General features: G+C 44.8%; 1 long non-coding RNA gene across 2 annotated transcripts in view; it reads right to left on the bottom strand.

Annotated features, from left to right (window-relative positions):
* LOC135966315 (uncharacterized) overlaps positions 1 to 26,746 on the bottom strand; it is a 44,275-nt gene extending 17,529 nt beyond the window's left edge. Inside the window, exons 1-2 of one of the 2 annotated variants that reach the window (XR_010579555.2) lie at positions 23,868 to 26,746; positions 16,290 to 19,219 (exon numbers count right to left, since the gene is read on the bottom strand). This is a non-coding gene — a long non-coding RNA (uncharacterized lncRNA). The remainder of the gene's footprint in view (positions 1 to 16,289; positions 19,220 to 23,867) is intronic. The other variant, XR_010579556.1, reaches the window with a different exon arrangement.
* Positions 26,747 to 27,015: the final 269 nt, after the last annotated feature.

Here is a 27,015-nt window from a genome sequence, read left to right as displayed (position 1 = left end):
ATCATCCTTGAGTCTTTTCTTGTTCTTACACTTCACATTTAATTTATCAGCAAGTCCTGTTGGCTCTGTCTTCAAAATATATTCAAGTCCTTCTCACCACCTCCACAGATACCACCCTGACTCAACCAACTATCATTCTTCCCCCAGATTATTGCAATAGATTCCCTGATGGCCTTCTGTGTTTGCCTTGTCCCTTCATCATCTGTTCTCAACGTAGCAGCCAAAATGGTTCTTTTAAAATGTAAGTCATATCTTACCTCTCCTCTGAACAAAACTCTCTGCAGCTTCCGAAGTCGCTCTACAGGACACCCACTGGTCAACAAGATCTCCACGATCAGGCCCTCTCACCTCACTGGCCTCACTTCTAACTATTCATTCTGTTTACCCTGCACCAACCACACTGACCTTCTTGCTGTCTTGAACACTCCGGACACGTTACCACCTTGGGGTCTTTGCACTTGCTGTTCCCAAATATCCGCCTGCCTCTTTCCTTTACCCCTTCAGGTCTTTGCTCCAAGTCCACTTCTCAGTGAGTCTTCCCTGACCATTCAGATATTAAATTGCAAGCCCTTCATACATGGCTGCACTTTTCTCCCCATTTTCAACTTTATCTTAATAGAACTTCACTGTCACTTAGAATGCACATATTATGCTTTTTAAAAAATGTTTATTGACTCTCTCCCCGAATAGAATGTAAGTTCTATGTGGGCAGCAAATTTTGTCTTCTTAATGTTGTGTTCCCAGTGCCTCGCGTTCTCCAATTTGTTGGATTGATGAATTAACTAATGAATACAATCTCCTACAACCTTCCTCTGTCTCTTCTCATTTCCAGATATTTTCTGTGTCATCCCCCATGTTCCATTCACTCTGACTGCTACCCTGGCCTTCACATATGCTTTTCTCTCTTTTGGCTTAATAAACTCCTGTGCAACTGCTCAGACCCAGATCAAATACCACCTCCTCTCGTCAGCCTTCCCTCACTCCTCCAGGTGGTATCAGCCACTTTGTTCCCTGAATTTTCCGTGGTAGATCTCTCTACCATGCTGTACCTCAGCCAGGTGCACAGTGATCTCTCACTTGATCATGAGCCTCAAAGACAGTGGCTGTGTCTAATTCATATCTATATTCTCGGCACAATCCCTGGTTCTTCTCCCACCTGTCTCCCTTTATGACCCACACTAGTCCCACTGGCTTCTTTCTACTTCTGAACTTGGCCAAACCATCCAACCTGAAGGCATTTGCATGAGATCTACACAGAATGCTCTTCACACACACGCACGTCCTTCGCCTGCTCAATGCCGTGCTTTTTTTTTTTTTTTTTTTTTTTTTTGAGATGGAGTCTCGCTCTGTGGCCCAGGCTGGAGTGCAGTGGTGTGATCTTGGCTTACTACAACCTTCACCTCCCAGGTTCAAGCAATTCTTGTGCCTCAGCTTCCTGAGTAGCTGGGATTACAGGCATGTGCCACCATGCCCAGCTGATTTTTGTATTTTTGGTAGAGATGAGGTTTCACCACGTTGGCCAGGCTGATCTCAAACTCATGACCTCAAAGTGATCTGCCCGCCTCGGCCTCCCAAAGTTCTGGAATTACAGGCATGAGCCATCGTACCCAGCCACCATGCCTGTTAGATTCAATCTTCAGGCCTCAGCTTAATGTCACTTCCTCAGGGAGTTCTTCCCCTAATCTCCCAGGCTAGGTTAGATACCATCCCTCCTCCCGTTTTATATTCTCAGGCTATCCTCCATTTCCTCCTTAACACTTTTCACAATTAGAATTATATAATCATTTGTGGGATTACGTATTTGATGTCCATCTCTCCCACCAGTCTATGATCCAAGAGACTTTCATTCTCCTGTACTTTACTATCCCCCAGCGCCTAGCACAGTGACTGACACACAGTAGGTGGTTGAAAGTCATGTGTTGAATGAATGAGTGAGTGGGTACATGAATAGATAAGCAGTTTGTCTTTCATTTACATTTTGGATAAATAAAGTGTTTATCAGGATGATGTGGATTGGGTTCCTGCTCACCTCTCCCCACTTGCTTTCCTATAATTTGATGAATACATCAGAGTATTATTTCTTTCACCTCAGTCTTGTGATTGCTACTTGATTTTATATAAAGGGATTACTGGTAAAGAGGAAGGATTAGTTTGGACTATGATCCATTCCTGATAATACCCTAGAGGGAACATTTTCTTGAGGATTAGAAAACAAAATTTCAGAGGCAAGATCCTGTTATGCATAGGGTTGATATTAGGCAACCAGATATCCTCCAGCCTGTGATTAGACACAGGGCAGATAGGAATTAAGCCTCAGGCACCACCCCTATGGAAGAAGGACAAGCCTTGTTGAATTATTATACCCCAATCATCCCAGCATGCGGTGTCTCAAAAATATTTCAGCCAATTCCCTAATTTTGAACACCACTAATTTTATGAACAAGAGCCCATTTCTTACATCTATTATGTTGTTAGACACAAGTTTTACCAATAAAAACCTACTTCTGCTATTCTCTGTGCTAATTAGTAAGACACCTGGTGTTGGTCAGTGATATGGAAAACAGACGAGCTGGCAGCAGGTGTCCTGAGGTGTGACCCTTCTGAGTGAATGTTAATTAATCACCCCTGGCGTGTAGATTCCTAACTGGCTTAGTCAGTTGAGCTGCTATAACAGATTACCATTCACTGGGTGGCTTAAACAATAAACATTGATCTCTCACAGTTGTGGAGGCTGGGAAGCCCAAGATCAAGGTGCCGGCAGATCTGAACGCCTGGTGGGGACCAGCTTTCTGGCATGCAGATGGCTATCTTCTTGTTGTATCCTCACATGCCAGAAACAGAGCGAGCTACCTCTCTGACTTCTTCTCATCAGGGCACCAATTCCATTCATGAGGCCTCCACTTTCACGACCTAATCACCTCCCAGAAGCCCCACCTCCTAATATCACACTGGGGATTAGGCTTCGACAGAGGAATTTTAGGAGGACATATATATTTAAATCACAGCACAAACACACACAGGTATATCACGCCACCTAGAACTAAATATCTTATAGTAGATTGCAGACCTTATAACACTAAGGTTTTTTTTTTTTTTTTTTTTTTTTGAGACGGAGTCTCGCTCTGTCACCTGGGCTGGAGTGCAGTGGCCGGATCTCAGCTCACTGCAAGCTCCGCCTCCCGGGTTTACGCCATTCTCCTGCCTCAGCCTCCCGAGTAGCTGGGACTACAGGCGCTGCCACCTCGCCCGGCTAGTTTTTTGTATTTTTCTTTAGTAGAGACGGGGTTTCACCGTGTTAGCCAGGATGGTCTCGATCTCCTGACCTCGTGATCCGCCCGCCTCGGCCTCCCAGAGTGCTGGGATTACAGGCTTGAGCCACCGCGCCCGGCCAGGTTTTTTTTATTTTGTTTTTTTTTTTAATAACCTGAGGTCCACAGACTCCCAGGGAGTCCTTGCATATAATTTAGGGAATCCAGATTTTGGGTGGTGAAAAATTACTTCTTCATTTTCATTGACCTCAGTATTTGCAAAACCTGTGATTTTGTCATCAACGGAAGTCAGATATTTTCATATCCCAATATAACTGCTGTGTATATCTTGAGATATCTTTAATATTCATTGCCTCTTCTAGGTGATTCACCCCACTGATAGATCTTTCATTAACTATATTACCGTATCACAGTAATTTATATGTTGCTATGTCATATATTAATATGTAATAAATCTATTTTATAATGGTTTGATAACTATATTGCAATAGAGTGGGTTTCCTTTACAATCCTATGTATTTTATTTTAGGCATTTATAAACATTAACTTAAGAAGGGGGTCCATAATACAAAAAAAGAATTTCGGACATGCCTGAGAACCCTGTTGCCTCACAGGCTAGTCCTCCAACACATTGCTTTCCTTCTCAGCTTCTGGACTGATAATTTGCAATACAGTCTTTAAGATTCTGGCCGACCAGAAATATCTGATATTGCAGTGGCTTAGAATCATTCTGCCAGGATACTACTATCCATTGGGTTCCCGGGAAAGTGGACTCTGAGATTGAGATTTGCATGCCGGACATTTACTGGGGACTACACAAAACTTGTCCTGTAAGGGGAGCCAAGGATACAGGATTGGAAAGAGGGAGAGGCTGGATGATGGTGCAATCACAGCAGAGGGCTTAGCCCATCCAACGTGGCTGACCCCAGGGAAGGAGATGTCCCAGGGTGAGGCAGGGCCCTGTGGGGATGCAGCTGTTAGCTATCAGCTACCAATAAGCCCAATAATTTGGACAATAAGTGATTTGGTCCTGGAGGGGCCTGGGCAGCCCAACGACATCCAGGACACCTACCCTCCACCGCGTCCTGCCATGAGTCACCCACCTGCACAAGCTCTCTGTCTACTGCACAACCATTCTACAAGGCCACTTATCACCCAATTTTACATCTGAGAAACTGACGTTCGGAGCCAGTAGGTGATGCCTCAGTGAAGCGCAGCTGGGAGGGGCTCACCTGGGCGGCTCTGAGATCTGCTGGGCTCCGGGGTCCCCTCCGTGTGTGGGGGTCAGTGTCGCCAGCTGACCCTTCTCTTAAATCAGACTGCAGGTGATACAACTCAACCAGCTATCCAAATGAGAATCAGTGAGCTGAAGAACTCTTCTGTTTTCACTCAAGCTTCCCTTCAGAGCTTGCATCTCCCTAACACCTCCTGTTTCTGATCTGAAACCTCCCTATTTAAGTCCACAGCCCTGGTATCTTCCCCACTCCACCACCAAATCGTGCCTCCCACCGTCCTCTTCGCTCCTAGCCCTGCCACCCTTTGCATGAATTCCATCCTTCCCTTTCCACTGCCACACCCGCTTTCACCTCAGGAGCCTGAAGAGCTGTCTGGTGGCTACTGGCACCCTGTTCCCAGCTGTATTAGCCTGTTCTCATGCTGCTGATAAAGACATGGGTAATTTATACAGGAAAGAAGTTTAATTGACTCATAGTTCCACAGGGCTGGGAAGGTCCCAGGAAACTTACAATCATAGCAGAAGGGGGAAGCAAACATGTCCTTCTTCACATGGTGACAGCAAGGAGAAATGCAGAGTGAAGGCGGGAAAAGCCCCCTATAAAACCATCAGATCTCGTGAGAACTCACTCAGTGTCACAAGAACAGGATGGAGGTAACTGCCCACATGGCTCCATTACCTCACACCCAATCCCTCCCACAACATGTGGGATTATGAGATTTGGGTGGGGACACAGCCAAACCATATGACTGGCCTACTTTCTCCCTCTCCCTGTCCCCACCAGCCAGACAGACACGCCTTAGTAGCCCCGATCACATCTGGTCATAGCTCCCCATCACCTCCCAGATTAAGCATCGGGTCTTCATCACCGCCTTCCTCACTGCCTATCACCTCCTACACATGCTCTGCTCAGGCTGCAGCTCATCTGCGTGACTCACTCCATACCCCACTTTTGCTCATGATCTTCCCTTTGCTAGAAACTCACAGAAGGAGTATCTGTTGAGTGCCTGCCATGCCACACACCGCTGAGGAGAGAGCAATGGAATGGGGTTGTGTGTTACAGGGCTTTATTCTTTACCGGAAAAGGCAGGCAGTGAACAAGTCAATCAACACTATCATCACAGATCCCAGCAATTGCTATGAAAGCAGTTTCTGCTGACCTTCCTGATCATGCGCCATGAGTGGATTACAGATGTGCAAAATGGGGAGCCCCTGGAAGTTTCTGCTACCACCTCTGGCTTATCCCTTCAGTCCAGCAAGCCACACAGAGTACTGTTTTCTGCCTCTGCCATAATGTGAAAAAGGCTTGAAAAGCATGAGTGGGGAAGTCCCATGTGAAAGGGGCACTGTCAGTGGCCTGGCTGCTGCCTTGGCATTTGAGCTGAGATGGAAGAGAAGTCCCAGGTAAGAAGGTTCAGGGAAGAGCAATCCAGGCATGGAGGCCAGCAGGTGTGCAGAGCTGCAGGTGCTGGGATAACAGAAAGGAGTCCCTGGGACTGAGCAGAGGGGTCGGGGTGGGAGATGATGCAGGAGGAGCGAGGAGGGGCCAGATCCTTTCATTCATAGTGCAGCCTGCAGACCCACCTCACCTGGGAACTTGCTAGAAATGCAGAATTTTTGCACCACCAGAGAACTACTGAATCACAATTTGCATTTTATTTTATTTTATTTATTTATTTATTTTTTAAGACAGAGTCTCGTTCTGTCACCCAGGCTGGAATGCAGTGGTGCCATCTTGGCTCAATGCAACCTCCGCCTCCCAGGTTCAAGCAATTCTCTCACCTCAGCCTCTCAAGTAGCTGAGATTGGGATTGCAGGCACCTGACACCAGGCCCTGCTAATTTTTTATATTTTTAGTAGAGACAGGGTTTAACCATGTTGGCCAGGCTGGTTTTGAACTCCTGACCTCAAGTGATCCTCCCGCCTCGGTCTCCCAGAGTGCTAGGATTATAAGCGTGAGCCACCAACGCCCAGAATTTGCATTTTACTAAGATCCCAGGCAATACATATACACATTAAAACTGTGGCCATGACAAGGCCACATAGGGCCTTATAAGCCATGAAAAGGAATTTTAAATCATGTCTCTCTCTTTTCGAGGTCAACGCCTAGTGCTTATTCCTCTAGGAAGCCTGTCTTAATCCTTATAAGCTGTTGAAATTTACAATCTTGTAGGTGACTAAAATGCACTTGGCCCCAGTTACTGAATCAAACTGTTTGAGGTCCAAGAGTATGTCTTAGTCATCTTTACTTAATTTAGTTTTTTATTTTCTGTTTGTTTGTTTTGTTTTATTTGAAACAGGGTCTCACTCTGTGGCACAGGCTGGAGTATTGTGGCACGATCGCAGCTCACTGTAGCCTTGACCTCGTGGGCTCAAGCAATCCTCCCACCTCAGTCTCCTAAGTAGCTAGGACTACAAGTGCATGCCTCCACACCTAGCGGGTTTTACTATTTTTTGTAGAGACAGGGTCTCACTATGTTGCCCAGGCTGGTCTCAAACTACTGGGCTCAAACAATCCTCCTCCCTCAGCCTCCCAAATTGTTGGGATTACAGGCATGACCCACTATGCCTGGCCTCTTAGTCATTGTTATAATCTCCAAAGCCCCTTATAATATCTTGCTCATAGTTGGTAAATTGCCAGGAAGAAAAAAACAGAAGCAAAAAATAATACAGTCATGTACTGGGCTATGTTAGGTAGAGAGTGATACCATATTCAAGTAAGACTCTGAACTCTTTGCAGGGAAAGTGACAGAATCCAACTCTACTGGTTTAAGCAAAGAAAGGGAGAACTTATCTCCCATAAATGGAAAAGTATAGGAGAATAGCTTCAGGCATGGCTGAATCCAGGTGTTCAAACTATAATATGTAATCAGGAATCTGTTTCTCTCCAGTTCTCTAATTTGCTTTCCTCCATTCTGGCTTCATCTTTAGGATCAAGTCCACCTATTGACAAAAATGGCCTCCAGCAGTTCCAGACCTACAGTTAACCAGCCTAACAACCTGGAAACAAGAACCCTGTTTCTCAATTGTTCGTTCGTTTGTTTGTTTGTTTGTTTTGAGACAATCTCGCTCTGTCGCCCAGGCTGGAGCGCAGTGGCATGATCTCGGCTCACCACAACCTCCACCTCTCAGGTTCAAGTGATACTTGTGCCTCAGCCTCCTAAGTAGCTGGGATTACAGGCATGTGCCACCATGCCCGGCTGATTTTTGTGTTTTTAGTAGAGACAGGGTTTCACCAGGCTGGTCTCAAACTCCTGACCTCAGGTGATCCACCCACCTCAGCCTCCCAAAGTGCTGGGATTACAGGCATGAGCCACTGTGCTCAGCCCTCTTTCTCACTGTTGATGACTTTGGTCTTAGGCCAAAGAGGGGTCAGGAGGTAGGATTTAGCTCCACCTGAACCACATGGCCTAGGAGTGGGGGCAGGGGAGATCCCTAAAAGAAAATCTGATGCTGTTACCAGAAAAAGGAGGAAGGATGTTGAGCAGGGGGCAAAGCCATTCACTACAGCTGACATCAGACAGATGCTGTGCTAGCATTTAAAATCAGGATGTGGAATAATATTTGTTAACCTGGGGAAAAGTTCATAGAGTCTTGTTAAGTGAAAAAAGTAAGCTGCGTAACACTACTGTGAAATGATACCATTCCAAGGTATGACAATATTACAGTGTAAGTATGCCTAGAATTAATTATTAAGGCAATATCCCAATGTACCCTGGTGAAATGGAAAGTTTCCTTTTTTATATTTGTTTGCAATTTTAAAATTTCTATACTGAGTGTCTATTGCATTTACTATAATTTAAAACATATTTTAAAATCAAGATGTACGTGAAGATTGATTTTGTGTGTCGACATGGCTGGGCTATGGTGCCCAACATTATTCTGGATGTTTCTGTGAAGGTGGGTTTTTTTTTTTTTTTTGGATGAGATTAACATTAAAATTGGTGGACTTTGCGTAAAGCAGATTGCCACCTATAACATGAGTGGCCCTCATTCAATCAGTTGAAAGCCTGAATAAAACAAAGACCAACCTTCAGGAGCAAGAAGGAATTCATCCAGCGGCTGACCTTGGACTTGAACTGCAACTTTTCACAGAGTCTCCAGCCGGCTGGCCTATCCCATTGGATTTTGGACTCATCAAGCCTCCACAATTGTGAAAGCCAATTTCTTAAAGTCTCTCTCTCTACACACACACACACACACACACACACACACACACTCCTTGTTGGTTCTGTCTCTCTGGAGAACACTGACTAACACAATCCAGCTCCTGCCTTCTATCAACTCCCCATCAAAGATAAGAGCAATCAGGAAGCTTGTGTCCCAGCCCAGGGCTATCTCTTACCAGAAGGTTGGTCCCAGGCAACTCCATTCTTCCCTGAGCCTAGCTTCCTTGTCTCTAACCTGGGGTATGTATGACTCACTATTCCCACCTCGACTGACTGCCAAATGGCAGGGACAGGGTCAATGATATTCCCACCGTGCCCGTCCTTAGTACAATTTTCTCAACACTGACTGCCAGTCACTTATTTCTGAAGATTAGGTGCTGCCATGAGTTTCTTTACACAAGAAGTCAGTGTGGAAAAAAGTAGAATAAAACAATAAAATCTCTCGAGCTGAGAGACTTTTCTAGTCACTGATGAATAGATAAAAAGAAACGTCTGTTTCATCTTCACACTTACAACACCAGCAATGTCAATACACTTCCCGATCTCATCATTAGCATTGAGCAGACTGCTTAAACCCAACAAGACTTAGCTCCCAAAGTAAAGGGCCTTTTCCTCTTGGGTCACGTCTCTGGCTTTGTACTTTCTTTGTGCACGAAGATCAAATGTGGCATGAAGTGAGAAACTCACTTCAAACCCCCACTCCGAATCGCCGAACAGGTTCTAAAAGCCCTGGGGCTGAAAGGCCCCTCTCCTGATTCCAGCTGGTATGCACTGGACATGCCCAGAACGGAAGCCCTGCCATTGTCCAGGATGTGTCTCATTGACGTCACCAGCAGTCTTCCTTCAGTCTCCCAATGTCCCCAATGCTTCCCTTGGTGGTCAACTACCCAAGTAGTTCTCTTATGGCTTCAGGAATGCTCAAGGTGACCCCCAGGGCCTGTTGAAACAGTCCATTAATGAAAATCATTCTGTCCAGCCTATTATTCTTATGTCTCTCAGATGTGGCAGCCCCTTTAGAGAACAAAAGAGTTCCATGCTTCCTTCACTATGTGGAAATGAAATTTACAGATAATTTTACCTCCCTGCACATACAATTAAAAAAAAATCAATAGAAAGTCCTATCTATACTATGAAGAAGGAATAAAAGTAATTTAGGATAAAAACGGATGTCATGTAGAATAAAACAATATCCATGCTGTCAATCATTCCACAGTGTTTATGAGTGTCTCCCTCCAGGCAAGGGTGTCAGTGCAGAACAGCAAAGAAAACTGTCAGGAAGGGGGATGCAGCATTGAGGGTGTGGGCTTTCTAGCTCAGGCAAGACCTTACTGGAAGTCCTAATGAAATAATTAGATGCTTGCATCTCCTGTGTTAATGAATTCAATGAATATTTACTGAGTGTTGACTGTGGGGCAGGCACTGTTCTAGGGGACGGAAAGTCAGGAGTGAACAAACCCTTTCCCCCCCGGGTTGCCGTTCCAGGTAGGGGCATAAGTTTCAATGTAAGAGGAATAAGGAGATCAGGAGCCAGTGTCTACAAGGAAATCAAATGAGCTGCAGGTATGCAAGGACATGAGAAGAAATGTGAGAATATATCCTGCAGGAAATGGAGGGAGAGAGAGTCATGGTCACCCCCAGGTCTCAAGCCTCCCTGAAATTTAGAGTAAGAATGCTTCACTGGAGCAGGGTGAGAAAAGAAATATATCTGTGTCATCTTAGAAGATACCCCAGACTTCCCAGATCTCGACACCTTCAGAAACAGAGACTAAAAGCAATGCCCAGGCATCCTCCTGCCAACCTCATAGAATCAATGTTGGTTTTTCCATCTCCCTAGAATGCTCTTTGCCCAGGAATCCTCACAAACTCTCTCCTTCACTTCATTCAAATGTATGCTTATGAGACCCTTTAGGGAGGGCATTCGTGTCCACTGTATGCAAAAGAGCTCCCACCCTCACCCCATCCCAGCCTGCCCTCGTACTCCACTCCAATTGTCACTCACCACTCCTCAACGTTGTGTGACATATTTATCAGTTCCTTTGGTGGTTGTCTTGTCTCTCCTACTCAATCTAAATTTCATTAGAGCAGGGGCCACCTGTTTCATTCATTGCTGTCACATCAGCAATTGGGACACTGCCTGGCACACAAGAGGCCCTCAATAAATATGCGTATGGGCTGAGTACTGTGGCTCACATCTGTAATCCCAACACTTTGGGAGGCTCAGGTGGGCAGACTGCTTGAGCTCAGGAGTTCAAGACCAGCCTGGGCAACATGGCAAAACCCTATCTCTACAAAAATATAAACATTATCCTGGTGTGGTGGTGTGCACTTATAATCTCAGCTACTCGAGAGGCTGAGATGGGAGGATCACTCGAGCCCAGGAGGTGGAGATTACAGTGAGCCAAGATCATGCCACTGCACTTCAGCCTGGGTAACAGAGCCAGATCCTGTCTCAAATAAATAAATAAATAATAGAATTAATATCCAGTGATGTGTGTGCTAGAGTTGGCTGACTCCAGCTTAAGAGAGTCAATTGCATGCCTCTGGTCCCAAATGTGTATTTCATGATGTAGGGTTGGTATCTTAAAATCTGCCATGATGGGAGTATTTACACCACAGTAATTGGCCAATGCTACATGTCATAGCTCCTTCCCCCACTTGAAGGCTGGTTGTTGCACATTTATCAGTACATCACTGGACATAAATAAATATATGCTACTAGACTATATCGCCTTTGTAGACGTGGCTCCCTTACAGCTCTGAAGACAAACCATTTCAGCCCCAAGTTGCTGCTTCTGTCATAGGCCCAACAAACAGGTTGAATGGCAAGAAACCCGAACACCTTATATTTATTCTCTGCGCACAACGTTACTGATATTAGTCTGCAAATGCATTCTTCATGACACTACAGCCATCTCAGCTAAGAGGTAACCATTTTTTTTGCCCTAGTAATTAAAAAATGGCAATTGCTAGTCATTAAAATAGGAAAGTAGATAAATAGCGATGATAATTACTGCATTTTTCTCTTCAGAGAAGAGAGCAATACTGTATGTAGTCATTTTTGATAAATACAGAAAATAAGTAATTATTGCTGGAGCTATTCATTATGAATCTCTATTCGCCATCTCACTTCTGCAAACACCATTCATTGTTTAAAATAATGGTTCTAAAGGGCAAGGCAAACTTCTCATTACCAGCTGGCAGGCACCCGTGGATGGAGAGGTGGTGGGCACACGGGGCAGCTTGGCAAGTTGGTCATCTCAGTGCTGATTGTGAAAATAAGTTTGAAAAGATAATCTTATCTAACATAGAAAAAAACAAAAAGAGCAGAAAAGAGTGGTGCATCTGTCTGTGGGCCAGCCAAGGGCGGCTGCAGGTCAGGAGCTTTAATTAAGCAATGTGCCGTGGGTGGAGGGGAACTTGGTGTCCACTCAGCCACAGTGCTGTTTTCATGTCTAACCTTGATTGAACCAAGCTTCTCAGAAAGCCCAGCCCTAATGGAAAATAAATTTCACTGAATTCGAATGGAGCCATTAACGTCTCCCTTCTCAGGTCTTGAAACATTTATTTGCTTTAAAATACATGCACTCATCTCAGTTCTATTAGGAGTCAGACCCAGCTTTTGCCTGGAAGCAGATTTATATCTGCCCACACCCTCCCACTCCCCTTGCTGCTCTCCTCCCTAGGCAGGGCTGAGCCACAAGGGAGAAGGGACCGGGGCAGAGGGCAGAGCATCCCAGGGGCTCCCCTCCTCATCAGCTCATGGGAGTTGCCTTAGCACCACCCTGGGGTGCTGAGTACTGATGAGCCCCAAGCCCCTGTCCCTCCAGGAACTTCCTTTATGATCTGAACAAGTCCTACTCTCAATGATTGGAGAAAAAGTCTTTTTTTTTTTTTCTTTTAATTTGAGACAAGGTCTTACTCTGCCACGCAGGCTGGAGTCCAGTGGCCTGATTGTGAGCTCCCTGGCTCAAGTGATCCTCCCGCCTGAGCCTCCCAAGTGACTGGGATTACAGGCGCATGCCACCATGTCTGGCTAATGTCTTAATTTTTTGTAGGGACAGGGTCTTGCTTTATTGCCCAGGCTGGTCTTGAACTCCTAGACTCAAGCAATCCTCCCAGCTCAGCCTCCCAAGATGCTGGGATTATAGGTACGAGCCACCTGCCTGGCTCTGGAGAAAGATTCTTAATCCAGTGTCAGGAATTTGTTCCAAATGCTGGCTCCATCATTTGAGGAAGTCTGTCTTCCTTCATGGGTCTTAGTTTCTTCATCCATTTGGAAGGACAGGCTGGATCTGCAGTTCCCGGGGTGGGGTGGGGGGTACTGTCCCTATGAGGTGTTTTGGAGATCTTCCAGAGCATCTCTAATTATCACAATGATTAGACACACCATTGGCTTTCAAGGGCATTGGCAGGCAATGCCTGGGACAGTCTTGCACAGCAAAGAACTGCTTCACGTCCTATGTGACTTTCAAAAACCCCACTGTACATTCCCATACCTGTGCGACCTAGTGAAGTCGCTTTGCTTCTTCATACTTTACTTTCCTCTTCTTTTTTTTTTTTTTTTTTTGAGATGGAGTGTCGCTCTTGTTGCCCAGGCTAGAGTGCAATGGCATGAACTCGGCTCACTGCAACCTCCACCTCCCAAGTTCAAGCGATTTTCCTGCCTCAGTCTCCCAAGTATCTAGGATTGCAGGCATGTGCCACCACGCTGGCTAATTTTGTATTTTTAGTAGAGATGTGGTTTCTCCATGTTGGTCAGGCTGGTCTCAAACTCCCGAACTCAGGTGATCCGCCCGCCTTAGCCTCCCAAAGTGCTGGGATTCCAGGCGTGAGCCACCACGCCCAGCCTACTTTCCTCTTCTTTAGCTAAGAAGTATTGTTCTCAAGGCTCAGGCCAGGTTGGACAGTATAGGAGTCTATGAGAAAAATTCAGATAAGTATGTTCATTCATAACAAATATTTCTTGAGCACCAACTATGCACTGGGTTCTGGGTTGGATGCTGGGGATACAGCACTCAGTCAGACACATGTAGTTCTTGTCTGCACAGGGCTCATATCCCAGTGTACTCAAATCTGTGATTCTGGAAAGGATGTATGTCCCTTTAATAATTAACACTCAGTCTCCATTTATGTGGCCCCATTAGGTGCCAGACATGGAGCTACTACTAGAGATTCAGAGACGAAGGGTGGTAGGCAAGTGAACAGCAAACCAGAGGTGATGGAATCCGTCCTGCAATGCAGGTTACATACTACAGGATGACAGCTACTATTTGTCACACACTTACTATGCGCCGGACCAGGAGAGGGACTTTTTTTTGTTGTTGGAGAGACAGGGTCTTACTCTATCATCCAGACTGGAGTGCAGTGGCACAATCACATATCACTGCAGCCTCCACCTTCCGGGCTCAAGCAGTCCTCCAACCTCAGCCTCCTGGGTAGCTGGGACTACAGATGCGCATCACCATGCCTGGCTAATTTTTTGTACTTTTTGTAGAGTTGGGGTGTTGCCACGTTGCCAAGGCTGGTCTCAAACTCCTAGGCTCAAGCAATCCACCTGCCTCAGCCCCCGGGCCAGCCCACAATGTCATTTGGGCCTCACAACAGCCACATGGAGTAAGTCAGCCTGTATGTCACTGTCAAAATGTTTGCCATTTGCACCTGCCACCTTTTGTTATTTATTTGACATTTTTCTTTAACTAACTCGCATAATTAAACCAATCCTTGTCCTAAGTGATAATATCTCTGAAATCATAAGACTGAGGAGGTTGCGGTGTATGTGTGTAATTAATACTTTGTTGTGGTTGAATGCGTGTGCCCCTCAAATTCATACGGTAAAACCTGACCCTCACTGGGATGGTATTAGGAGGTATGGCCTTTAAGAGTTGATTAGGTCGGGAGGGTGGCGCCCTCACGAATAGAATTGGCATCCTTATAAAACAGACCCCAGACACATATACATGATGGAATACTACACCATAAAAAAGAATGAGTTCATGTCCTTTACAGGGACATGGATGAAGCTGGAAGCCATCCTTCTCAGCAAACTAACACAGCAACAGAAAACCAAACACCACATGTTCTCACTCCTAAGTGGAAGCTGAACAATGAGAACACACGGACACAGGTAGGGGAACAACACACACCAGGGCCTGTTGGAGGGATGGGGGCAAGGGGAGGGACAGCATTAGGACAAATACGTAATGCATGTGGGGCTTAAAACCTAGATGACGGGTTGATAGATGCAGCAAACCACCGTGGCACATGTATTCCTATGCAACAAACCTGCACATTCTGCACATGTATCCCAGAGCTTAAAGTAAAATAAAAATAAATAAATAAATAAATAAATATTTTTTTTAAAAAAAAGGAGACCCCAGAGAGCTCTCTAGCCATCTTTCCATCATGTGAGGATACAACAGGAAGTTGACAGTCTACAACATGGGAAAGGACCCTCGCCAAAACCCAACCCTGCTGGCACCCTGATCTTGGACTTCCAGCCTCCAGGACTGTGAGAAAAAAATGTTGCTTAAGCCACTCAGTCTATGGTTCTTTGTTAATAAAGAAATACCTATAAAACAAATATGTAATGCATCAAGAAAGCATACCTATAAAACAAATGTGTAACAAGTGAACATTTTAAACTGTTTGGGCACACTTAAATCATCTTGTGTTTCAGACACTGGGAAATGTTGGGTAGATGGGCCTGGGTAAGGAATGCTAGCTGCTATAAAAGCAACATGCCCAACGTTTATTTTTCATTCGTGTCACGTCCAGTGTAGCTGATTTGGGGTTGGAAGTTCTCCACCAAGTCACTCAGGGACCCAGGCTCCTTCCATCTAAAAGATCATCCTCCTGGAGCCTTAGAAGCTTCCCCCTGGATTCTCAGCTCCCAGCTGACAGGTGCAGGAAGAGAAGTCATCACATGCTATTGGTCAGAGTCCATCAATATGACCCCTCCCTAACAGTGGGGACACTGGCATATGTGGTTTGTCCATGGGCCGTAGAGGAAAGAAAAACAAGTTTTGGTGAAGATCTAGCATGGTCTCTGCCACACACAGATAAGAATTTTTACTTTGGAAACACTAAGGCAAGAATTTCCATTTTACAAGGGAGGAAATAGAGGCTTTGAAAAGCGAAGTGCCACTGAGCGCAGAGGCTCACGCCTGTAATCCCAGCACTTTGGGAGGCCGAGGCAGGAGGATTACCTGAGGTCAGGAGTTCGAGAACAGCCTGGCCAACATGGTGAAACCCCATCTCTACTAAAAATACAAAAACTAGCCTGGCATGGTGGCAGGCGCCTGTAATCCCAGCTACTCAGGAGGCTGAGGCACGAAAATCACTTGAACCCAGCAGGTGGAGGTTGCAGTGAGCTGAGATCATGCCACTGCACTCCAGTCTAGGTGACAGAATGAGACTCTGTCTCAACAACAACAATAACAACAACAACAACAACAACAAAAAGGCCGGGTGCAGTGGTTCACACCTGTAATCCCAGTACTTTGGGAGGCTGCAGTCGGCGGATCACCTGAGGTCGGGAGTTCAAGACAAGCCTGATGAACATGGAGAAACCCTGTCTCGACTAAAAATACAAAATTAGCCAAGTGCGGTGGCACATACCTGTAATCCCAGCAACTCAGGAGGCTGAGGCAGGAGAATCCCTTGAACCTGGGAGATGAAGGTTGCGGTGAGTTGAGATCACGCTATTGCACTCCAGCCTAAGAAACAAGAGCAAAACTCCATCTCAAAACAAAACAAAAAAAAATGTAGTGTCTTTCCCCAGGTGACACAGAAATTAAGAAGTAAGGCTGGATCCAAGCCAAAGCCTATGTTTCAACCTCCCTCTCTCTGTGCAGCTCAAGGATTACCATAGTGCTATCTCCTGTGAACTTGCTCCTGACCTCCAGATCTGCACCTCAAACCTTCAGCAGATGTCCTTACCTGGTGTCCCTCCAGCACTGCTAAGCATGTCCTGAACCAAGGTCATCCTTTCTCCCCACTTCCCAAGGCCTGTTGCCTTCTCCTTCTGAATGTCCTGTTATAGAAAAGATCCACTTGGCCGGGCACGGTGGCTCAAGCCTGTAACCCCAGCACTTTGGGAGGCTGAGACGGGTGGATCAAGAGGTCAGGAGATCGAGACTATCCTGGCTAACACAGTGAAACCCCATCTCTACTAAAAACTACAAAAAACTAGCCGGGCGAGGTGGCAGGCGCCTGTAGTCCCAGCTACTCGGGAGGCTGAGGCAGGAGAATGGCATAAACCCGGGAGGCGGAGCTTGCAGTGAGCTGAGATCCAGCCACTGCACTCCAGCCTAGGTGACAGAGCAAGACTCCGTCTCAAAAAAAAAAAAAAAAAAAAAGAAAATGGATCCACTGATAAAGCCAGAAAACTGGAGCTTCTTCTAGAATGTCCCTGTCTCAGAGTGCATTTAGCTGCAAGTAACAGAAAACCCAACTCAAAATGACTTAAACCACTAGAAAATGCCTCACCTCCTATAAAAACAAGTCCCCACATGCAGGGGTTTCGGGATTGGCAACCCTGAAACCACACAATCTAAGGACCCAGGTCCCTCTCTGTCTTCCCACTTGACTGCCCTCAGCTCCTGGCTTGATCTCTTCAAGGAACTCCACTGTAGTCCCAAGATGGCTGCCTGGTTCCAGGCAACACATACAGAAAGGAAAGTTTCTACTTAATAGTCTTCTGCCAGGATTGTGTCACATGCCCATTCCTAAACAAGTCGTGGGCTGGGGCTTCCCATGGAATGAGCAGAATGTCTGAGATTAATAATGGTTGAACTTTGTACATAGACATGGCAGCTGTTCTCCACAACAATCCTTTGGTTTCAAAACAATCTTTTGGTTTTGTAAAGGATGAGCACCTTTCCTGCCAAGAGAGGATGAGCACCATACAATATCTGTACACTACCCTCTTCCTTACTCCAACTTCTAGCGAATCACCACAGCCTGCTGATTTTACCTCCTTCATTTCTCTTGGTTCCATATCTTACTTTTAATCTCCATTTAAGCTATTATCATTCAAAACCTTGGGAAGTTGGGCAAACTTTTAATAGTGAATTACTTCATTAACATATAAATCCTTAAATGCTAAAAAGCACATTCGTTTAAATGGTTTGTTCTGTCCAGTTGCTCCAGCAAATCATCTTTTCCTCACAGATATACAAAGATAAATTTTATTCTGGTTTTTGTGCAAATTGAAAGAAAAGAATAAAGAAATTCTAAAAGTGAGACATCAGAATTCATGGGTTGGTACTGTGTTTGATGTTTTCCATTTCTAGAAATAATTATGACTAAAATTATTATAACATTTGGTTTGTTTTTTTAGACAGGGTCTCACTACCATCACCCACACTGGAGTGCAATGGCGTGACCACAGCTCACTGCAGCCTCAACTTCCTGGGCTCAAGTGATCCTCCCACCTCAGCCTCCCAAGTAGCTAGGACGACAGGCATGGACCACCACGCATGGTTAATTTTTGTGTTTTTAATAGAGACGGGGTTTCTCTATGTTGCCCAGGCTGGTCTTGAACTCCTGGGCTCGAGCCATCCACCTGCCTCGGCCTCACAAAGTACTGAGATTACAGGTGTGAGCCATCATACCCAGCCTAGAATCTGATTTTTGAAGATGCCTTAAATAACTTTTAAGGTGGCTCATGCAGAGTATTTAGATTATAGATATTGGTAGCTAACTACCATTTGAAAAATTAGTGAGAAGTATTATGACAAAAATAGATACATATATGCATTGTACATATCCAAAACCTGCAATCAGCTGGTTGCAGTGGCTCACGCCTGTAATCCCTCACTTTGGGAGGCGGAGGCAGGCAGATTATCTGAGGTCAGGAGTTCGAGACCAGCCTGGCCAACATGGTGAAACCCCATCTCTATAAAAATTAGCCAGGCATGATGGCAGATGCCTGTAATCTCAGTTACTCGGGAGGCTGAAGTGGGAGAATCACTTGAACTCGGGAGGTGGAGGTTGCAGTGAGCTGAGATTACACCATTGCACTCCAGCCTGGGCAACAGAGTGAGACTCCATCACCAAAAAAAAAAAAAAGAAAAGAAACCCTGAAATCTCCCTGTAAAGAAACCCTCTACCTACACTGATCTTGTGATATCATAAATACTAATTTTATTCTTTCAGTTGCCAAAAACCTTCTGTATTAATTATATATTATGGCATAACAAATTGTCCCAAAATTTAACAGTTTAAAAAGCACACATATATTATCTCAGTTTTGTGGGTGAAAAATCTGGATATGGCTTAGCTGTCCCCTCTGCTTTCGTGTCTTTCTCAGGGGACAGTCACACTGTTGGCTGGTGCCGTGCTCTCATCTCATGGCACAACTGGGAAGGATGCACTCCAAGCTCATGTGGTTCAAGATTCAGTTCGTCAGGGGTAGCTGGACTGACATCTTCAGTTCCTGGCTGGCTGCTGCTCAGGGGCTGCCCTCAGTTCCTTGCCATGTGGGCCTCTCAACAAGGCAGACTGCGTCACTGAAGTGTGCAAGCCAAGAAAGCAATGGAGAGAATCTGCTAGCAAAACAGAAGTCACAATCTTGGTGATATATCCACAGAAATGAGATCCCATCAATTTTGCCATAATCTATTCATGATTTAAAAAAAAAAAAAAGTCAGTCCAGGCGCGGTGGCTCACGCCTGTAATCCCAGCACTTTGGGATGCTGAGGCGGGTGGATCATGAGGTCAGGAGCTCAAGACCAGCCTGGCCAAGATGGTGAAACCCCATCTCTACTAAAACTACACAAAATTAGCCAGGTGTTGTGGCACACGCCTGAAATCCCAGCTACTCAGGAGGCTGAGACAGAAGAATCGCCTGAACTAGGAGGGCGGAGGTTGCAGTGAGCCGAGATTATGCTACTGCACTCCAGCCTAGGCAACAGAGTGACATTCTGTCAAAAATAATAATAATAATAAAATAAAAAAATAAAAAAAGTCACTAGGTCCATCACAGACTCAAGAAGAAATAAATTATACAAGAACATGAATACCAGGAGGTGGGGATCACTGTGAGCTGTGTCATAAACTGCCTATCATGCCTTGGAGTCATCCTCAATTTCTCACCTTCTCTCATATTCTCTATCCAATCCTTCAGGCAGCCCAGCAGGCTGCACCTTCAAAGCAACTGACTCAGCATCCCTCAGTGGCTTGCTCAAATGTCACCTGTTCAGTGGCATTTAACCATCTTACTTAAAACTGCAACTCACCCACGGACACACACATTCCCCCTCCTCTTCCCTCATTTTCCTTTATAGCACCAATCACCATCAGACATTCCAGATATTTAATCGTCTTTTAAATTTGCTCTCTCTCCACCTTAGCATATAAGCTCTACGAGGGCAGTGGTTTTTACCTATTTTGTTTGCTGCTGTATTCCCCAGGCCCAGTGCAGCACACAAAACAAATATCGTGGAATGAATAAATGTTAACATACATGGAAATATGTTCTCTTCTTTTAAAAACCTAAGGGAACACCTTATTCAGAGTGTCAAAGATTCCATCATCTATATACAAAAGTATAGACTCTGTTGGTTTCACTAGGCTCCTAAATGGAGACCATCACAGGTCTAGCCACCTACTACCCATTCCTAACCCCTCCTATACCAAAACCAGGTGAGACTGGCCAAAGGAACAGGCTCCATTTCAGCCTCAAAATTCTAGGGTGGTCTCTGACTTAGCCTTGAAAACCACACTCCATGGACCTCCTGGTCTAAAACTACAGGGAATATTCTGCCAAGGAAGCCCTCAACTCCAAAAGACCTTGCCTGCCAATGGGCAGACCATGGTCATGGGCAAACAGCAATGGGAGGCAGCCAAGGACAGAAGGAACCGGGTGTATTTTTCTGCTTAATGACCAATGGGCAAGAGGCTCAAGGGACTCTTTGTAACATAGTGTGCCTCAAACTTTTCCACACCAGTATCGTTTGGGGCAGCAAAAATGATCACTGAATCCTGGGGGCTTGGAGGTCTAGACTAAAGCTGACCAGGAAGCTAGAAATGTATCTGCTCATCTTAGTTTTCACTTTAAGATTCACCTAGTTTTCATATTTTCCCCAGTAATGTAGCTGCATTGAATTTAACGCAACAATAATGCTTTAAATTACTTACACATTTTTTCAAAAAATTCTACCTTTTTTTTTTCAGTCAATGAATGCAATGCTAAAGTACCAAGAAATTCTGGAAAATTTGTATTGAATTGAAGTGAGTGCATATTGCAAGCAGATTCAGGGCAATTTCTTTTCATGATAGCTGGAAAATTCAGATGCTCATAAACATTTGGGTGCAGAAGGCAGATGGCAGACAGCAAGGAAGTCTTGGGGGAGAAAGTGCTGTCAGGGAGGAAGTACCATGCACCTTATTGAGGCTCCTACCCATGGACATTCTGTATTAGTCCATTCTCACGCTGCTAATAAAGACATATCTGAGACTGGGTCATTTATAAAGAAAAAGAGGTGCTGGGCACGGTGGCTCACGCCTGTAATCCCAGCACTTTGGGAGGCCGAGATGGGCAGATCACGAGGTCAGGAGATCGAGACCATCCTGGCTAACACGGTGAAACCCCGTCTCTACTGAAAATACAAAAAATTAGCTGGGTGCGGTAGCAGGCGCCTGTAGTCCTAGCTACTAGGGAGGCTGAGGCAGGAGAATGGCGTGAACCCAGGAGGCGGAGCTTGCAGTGAGCTGAGATCGCGCCACTGCATTCCAGCCTGGGCGACAGAGCAATGCTCTGTCTCAAAAAAAAAAAAGAAAAAGAGGTTTAATGGACTCACATTTCCACATCCCTAGGGAGGCCTCACAATCATGGTGGAAGGTGAAGGAGGAGTAAAGGCACGTTTTATATGGTGGCAGGCAAGAGAGAGTATGCAAGGGAACTCCCCTTTATAAAACCATCAGATCATGTGATACACATTCACTATCACGAGAACAGCATGGGAAAGACCTGCTGCCATGATTCAATTACCTCCCACTGGGCCCCTCCCACAACATATGGAGATTATGGGAGCTACAATTCAAGATAAGATTTGGGTGGGGACACAGCCAAACCATATTAATTCCACAAACATCCTCTTAGACAGCAAGAAGCTGGTATCAGATGGTGGAATTTAGCAGTCTCTGATCCCAGTTGCTCTTTCTCTCTTTTTTTCTGTCTCTCTCTCTCTTCCCCTCCTTGGAAAATAGTCTTCAAAAGATATTTCCGTGAACTACAATGGAAGCTATTTCCATGAACAAAGATGACTGATTTTTTTTTGGTTCTATTTCATCACCAAGGTTGTAACTTTTGTCAACTGAAAATGAATTAAGCCTCCAAAGACTCCGTCTCCATAATCAATTATAGCAATTGATATCTCAAATTTCATTGTCATCCTATCAATCTTGTAAAATACAATAAAAGCAATAAAACAAAATAAAATTTACACTAATTTGACTTTTAAAAAAAAATCTGCTAAATACAGTATTGAGAGCTAGGCTTTCCTATTAGGTCAAACACTAAATTCACAGTTTTACCCTTTGTCCTAATGTCTACTTAAAACTTGGTAAACAATAATAATTCAGGCCTGAATTCAGTCCTCGACAACTGAGATTCCTTCTTCCTTTGACAAAAGCTGCAAACATCTGTGTAGAAGTCATCGAAGTCATTCCCCATTTCAATATAAATTATGAGAAAAGATAAGTACCCAAACTACTTTTGTTTCTACTCTTTTCAACACTCCATTGAACACAATGAGAAACACTCTGGTGTGAGAAGCCATAGGTAAATGAAGCAGCACCTTCTGGAATGTTCTGGGTGATAAATAGCCTTGATGCAGGTTTCTGCTGCTATTTTACTAGTCACACAATTGGCCTCGTTTTCACAGCATATTTGCACTTTTTTCTTTCTTAATCAGTGCTATGCTTGTTAAAATACAAATCTGGTCAACAATTCACCAGTTATTATCTGACACATTGCAAAGTAGCACATCTCTAGGTAAGATGCTATCATAGAGACCCTGTGGCTGACTGCCTGGGTTAGAATCCCATCTAGCTCTACCAATCTCTGGCTGTATGGCTGTATCTTCTAAGTGCCTCAGTTTCCTTATCTATAAAATGGGTTCTTGAATGAGTTAACATGAATGGAGCACTGACCCACGGCAGTTCTATGTGTGTGAACTTTTACTGTATTTCACTGTATCTAATATGTTGTTAATTATAACATGCACCATTATTTTATATATTGCTGAGGAAACAAACAGAAAATGCTACTAATTAAATTATGACATAATACTTTCTTAGCTCTCTTAAAATTGTAAAGACTTATTGAGGGGCTGGGCACAGTGGCTCACGTCTGCAATCCCAGCACTTTGGAAGGCCAAGGCAGGTGGATCATGAAGTCAGGAGATTAAGACCATCCTGGCTAACATGGTGAAACCCCTTCTGTACTAAAAAATACAAAAAATTAGCCAGGCGTGGTGGCAAGCACCTGTAGTCCCAGCTAATTGGGAGGCTGAGGCAGGAGAATTGTGTGAACCTGGGAGGTGGAGCTCGCAGTGAGCCGAGATCGCGCCACTGCACTCCAGCCTGGGCAACAGAGAGAGACTCCATCTCAGAAAAAAGACTTGTTGAAAGTAATTTTTTAGACTTATTTAGACATCTCATGTGTCACCCTTGGGCACTCAAAATAGGAAAAGAAGTGAAAAGGATTGGTTAAGTTACTCCCAAAACTTTTTCAGAGAGTTTCAATCTTCTTTGTGATTTTCAGCTCAATCTTGTCATTGTATATATCTTTCAACGCAAAGTCACCCTTTGCCATCAAGAGTGTTGATGAGGAAGCAGTTCTTACAAAGATGCTACGCTGAGGTCTCAGAGGTTTCTCCCAGGCTGCTGACACTCATTCTGCAAATTTTGTTCCCGGGTCTTTCTGGATCTCACCAGAAGGTGTCGGCAATGACAACTATGTTATGACCTTGTGTCAATGACCGTAAGACATTGATCTTAAGACCCATCCTAATTACACAGCTGCTAAAAATGTATGTGGGCGGGGGGGGGGTTAGAATCGCAGCTTAGAATCAATGAAATGTTACTATTATTACATTTTCATTACAAATAGAGCAAATAAAGCTTGCTAACATGGTTGAATCATCAATGTCACCCCTTCATCGAACAGTAAGGTAAAGAACCACTAACCTGGATCAGGATCTCAACTGGTTCAAATGCAATTTCTGAACACATTCAATTTGTCATTTCACAAGGGCATGATTTTCAGCGTGGTGCTTAATTTTGACCCAAATCAGGTTCATGCAAGTCCACCAAGGTTTTTCTTGAGATGTTCAGGTCACTGTTCAAGCAGTTCTCAAAGGAAATATCATTTTTTACTTATATATTTGATTATGCATCTGTAGGAATAAGAAACACACACGGTATTGATTCCCTTCAATCAACTGCTTATCTTTATCTGCGTTGGGCTGCCTTGCCTGTGATTCCTGGGCACACTCTGAAACAGAGTTGCACCTGAGCAGTGGTTCTCAAATCTGGCAGCAGTACAGTGCCCTGGAGAGCTTAGTGACAAGGCAGACAACAAAGGCCTGACTCGCGAGCTGGACTAAGCCAGGCTCTAAAAGTGAGGCCTGGAAATCTGCATTTTAAAGAACAGCCTTCCCAGCCATGATTCTGATGCAACCAAAGTTTGAGAGCTGCAGGCCTAGAAAAAAATAGTGGAAAAAAAAAATGGGCAAAAGATGCAACAAGGGACATGACGGGAGAGGGGAGCATAAGGAATGGTTGCTTCCACAGAACACCTTCTCCAAAAGTGGCTCTTTTTCAACAACTTTTGCAAGGTAATACATTGATTTTGCAGGGGTGTTAACGTGACGAAAGATGTGAAGGCAGCTATGGGGAGGGTTTAGGTTATGATGCTTTCTGCCTCGATCACAAGTCCAATCCCAGCCAGATGAAATAATTTGAAAGTTTACCAGCTACCCAGGAAGAGTCCAGCAGCATGGTCAAGCAGCTTGCTGAGATCCTGAGGGAGCTTGTCCCTTTCCATCCCTCCTCTCTGCCACACTCAGCGTTGGCTTCATCAGAAGGCTGGAACCCTCATGACTGTAGAGGCTTCCAGGAAAACAGGAGTAATGCGCTCACTGAGGAGGCCCTAGGAAATGGCAACCAACTGACTCACCTGTTTAGAAATTACTGTGGGGGGTCTTTAGAAGAAATAAAATATAGAGACTACTGTAAAATAATTCAAAGGATGTTTTTGAATATTCATAATCCCAGCAGTCTTACAAAGGCATTACTTCCATGTGTTACTTATGACCTTCTCATTTTGATTCCTCAGAGCATATCTATATAGTTTTGTGAATAATTTTTTTCTCTTAGTATCTTTACGTAAAAATTTCTTCATGTTTTATAGTCATTGTGTTATTTTAAATAACAGCATGGCATTGCTTTTTATTGAGATACCACAGCTTGCTTAACGAAACTCTATGATTTCTTCCAGTGATTCACTGTTGCAGGCCATGCTGTGATGAAAATTTTTTGCGCATGGCATTTTTAGGTACCTACTGCTTAAATCATTTGCATTTTCTTTCTTGCCCTGTGGAAAAGAGAGGAACTTTCTCAGGCCCTCCAGCAAACAGTTCCTCGGCTGCACGGGTCACATGTCTATTCCTGAACCAATCACCAGAAGGGGGTGGGGAGTGTCCTAACACCCATCAGTCCCACCCCAGAGCTGCCCAGGACAGTGCCTGGTCCTCAGCAGTGCTCCACAAATATGTGGCGAATGAATGAATGGTTTCTTAAATGGACAGTTCAACTTCAGTGAGCAACTACATCAAAGCAGCTGAGAGTCCTAAAGTTGCCACCTGGGCTTCTAACACACTCCTTGCTTTCACTGGCTGAAACTAGGACTGATAGCATGGCAGAGAAGCCAGTCTCTCTGGGAAATCATTGAACTATATTGATTATGTAGAAATCTATTTCTAAAGTCTCATTATAGGCTATCTTCCTCACTTCCCAGCTTCTCTTACTTTTCCAAGAAAGATTTCTAATTAATCATAAGTCTATTAAGGGTTTGGAGGAGGAGGAGGAGGAAGAGAAACCTTGATGGTCTCAGAGGAAGAGAAACCTTGATGGTCTCAGAGGAAGAAACAAACATGACAATGTGTAAGACTTTTTAAATTAATTTCTTTTCTTGTCTTTCTTTCTTTCTTTTTTTGACACAGGATCTTGCTTTGGAGTACAGTGGCACGATCACGGCTCACTGCAGCCTTGACCTCCTAGGAGGATATCCTCCCACCTCAGCCTCCCAAGCAGCTGAGACTACAGGCACACACCACCATACCTTTTTTTTTTTTTTTTTTTTTTTGGAGAGATAGGGTCTCGTTATGTTGCCCAGGTTAGCCTCAAACTTCTGGGATGAAGCAATCCTTCCACCTTGGCCTCCCAAAGTGCTGGGATTACAGGCGTGAACCCCCAAGCCTCGCCTTAAAATTAATTTCTACTGGCTTCATTTGTTAAAGTTGACAAGGTGAGATTGCTATTACTAGTATTTGTCTTTACTGAATTTGATCAAATTTATTCTCTCCTTTGCACACTGGAAGTGCGAGTAACATTTCTTCCTTCTCCTGCTCGTCCTCCTGATAACAATGGTGATGATGATGGTGATAATGACAGTGGTGATGATGGTGATGATAGTAATGATGGTGGTGATGATGATGTTAGTGGTGGTGGTGATGGTGGTGGTGATAATGGTGATGGTGATGGTGGTGGTGATGGGTGTGGTGATGGTGGTGATGATGATGGTGATGGTGGTGATGATGATAGTGGTGGTGGTGATGGTGGTGATGATGGTGGTGGTGATAATGATGATGGTGGCGATGATGGTGGTGGTGATGGAGGTGGTGATGGTGGTGGTGATGGTGGTGGTAATAGGGGTGGTGATTATGGTGGTGATGATGGTGATGGTGATGGAGGTGTGGTAATGGTGGTGGAGGTGATGGTGGTGGTGATGATGGTGGTGGTGATGGGGGTGGTGATGGGGCAGTGAAGATGGTGGTGGTGATGGGGGTGGTGATGGGGCAGTGAAGATGGTGGTGGTGATGGGGGTGGTGATGGGGCAGTGAAGATGGTGGTGGTGATGGGGGTGGTGATGGGGCAGTGAAGATGGTGGTGGTGATGGGGTTGGTAACGGTGATGGTGGGGATGGTGGTGGTGATTATGAGGGTGGTGATGGCGGTGGTGATAGGGGTGGTGATGGTGGTGTTGATGGTGGTGGTGATGGGCTGCTTCAGTCCGTCTCAAGAGAAGGCCTCTATATTTATCATGGCAGGGAAGG

The sequence above is a fragment of the Macaca fascicularis genome, chromosome 11 (assembly GCF_037993035.2).
Source record: "Macaca fascicularis isolate 582-1 chromosome 11, T2T-MFA8v1.1".
Classification (NCBI taxonomy): Eukaryota; Metazoa; Chordata; class Mammalia; order Primates; family Cercopithecidae; genus Macaca; species Macaca fascicularis.
The sequence above is the reverse complement of the archived record's forward strand: the minus strand, read 5'-3'. Positions and strand labels throughout refer to the sequence as shown.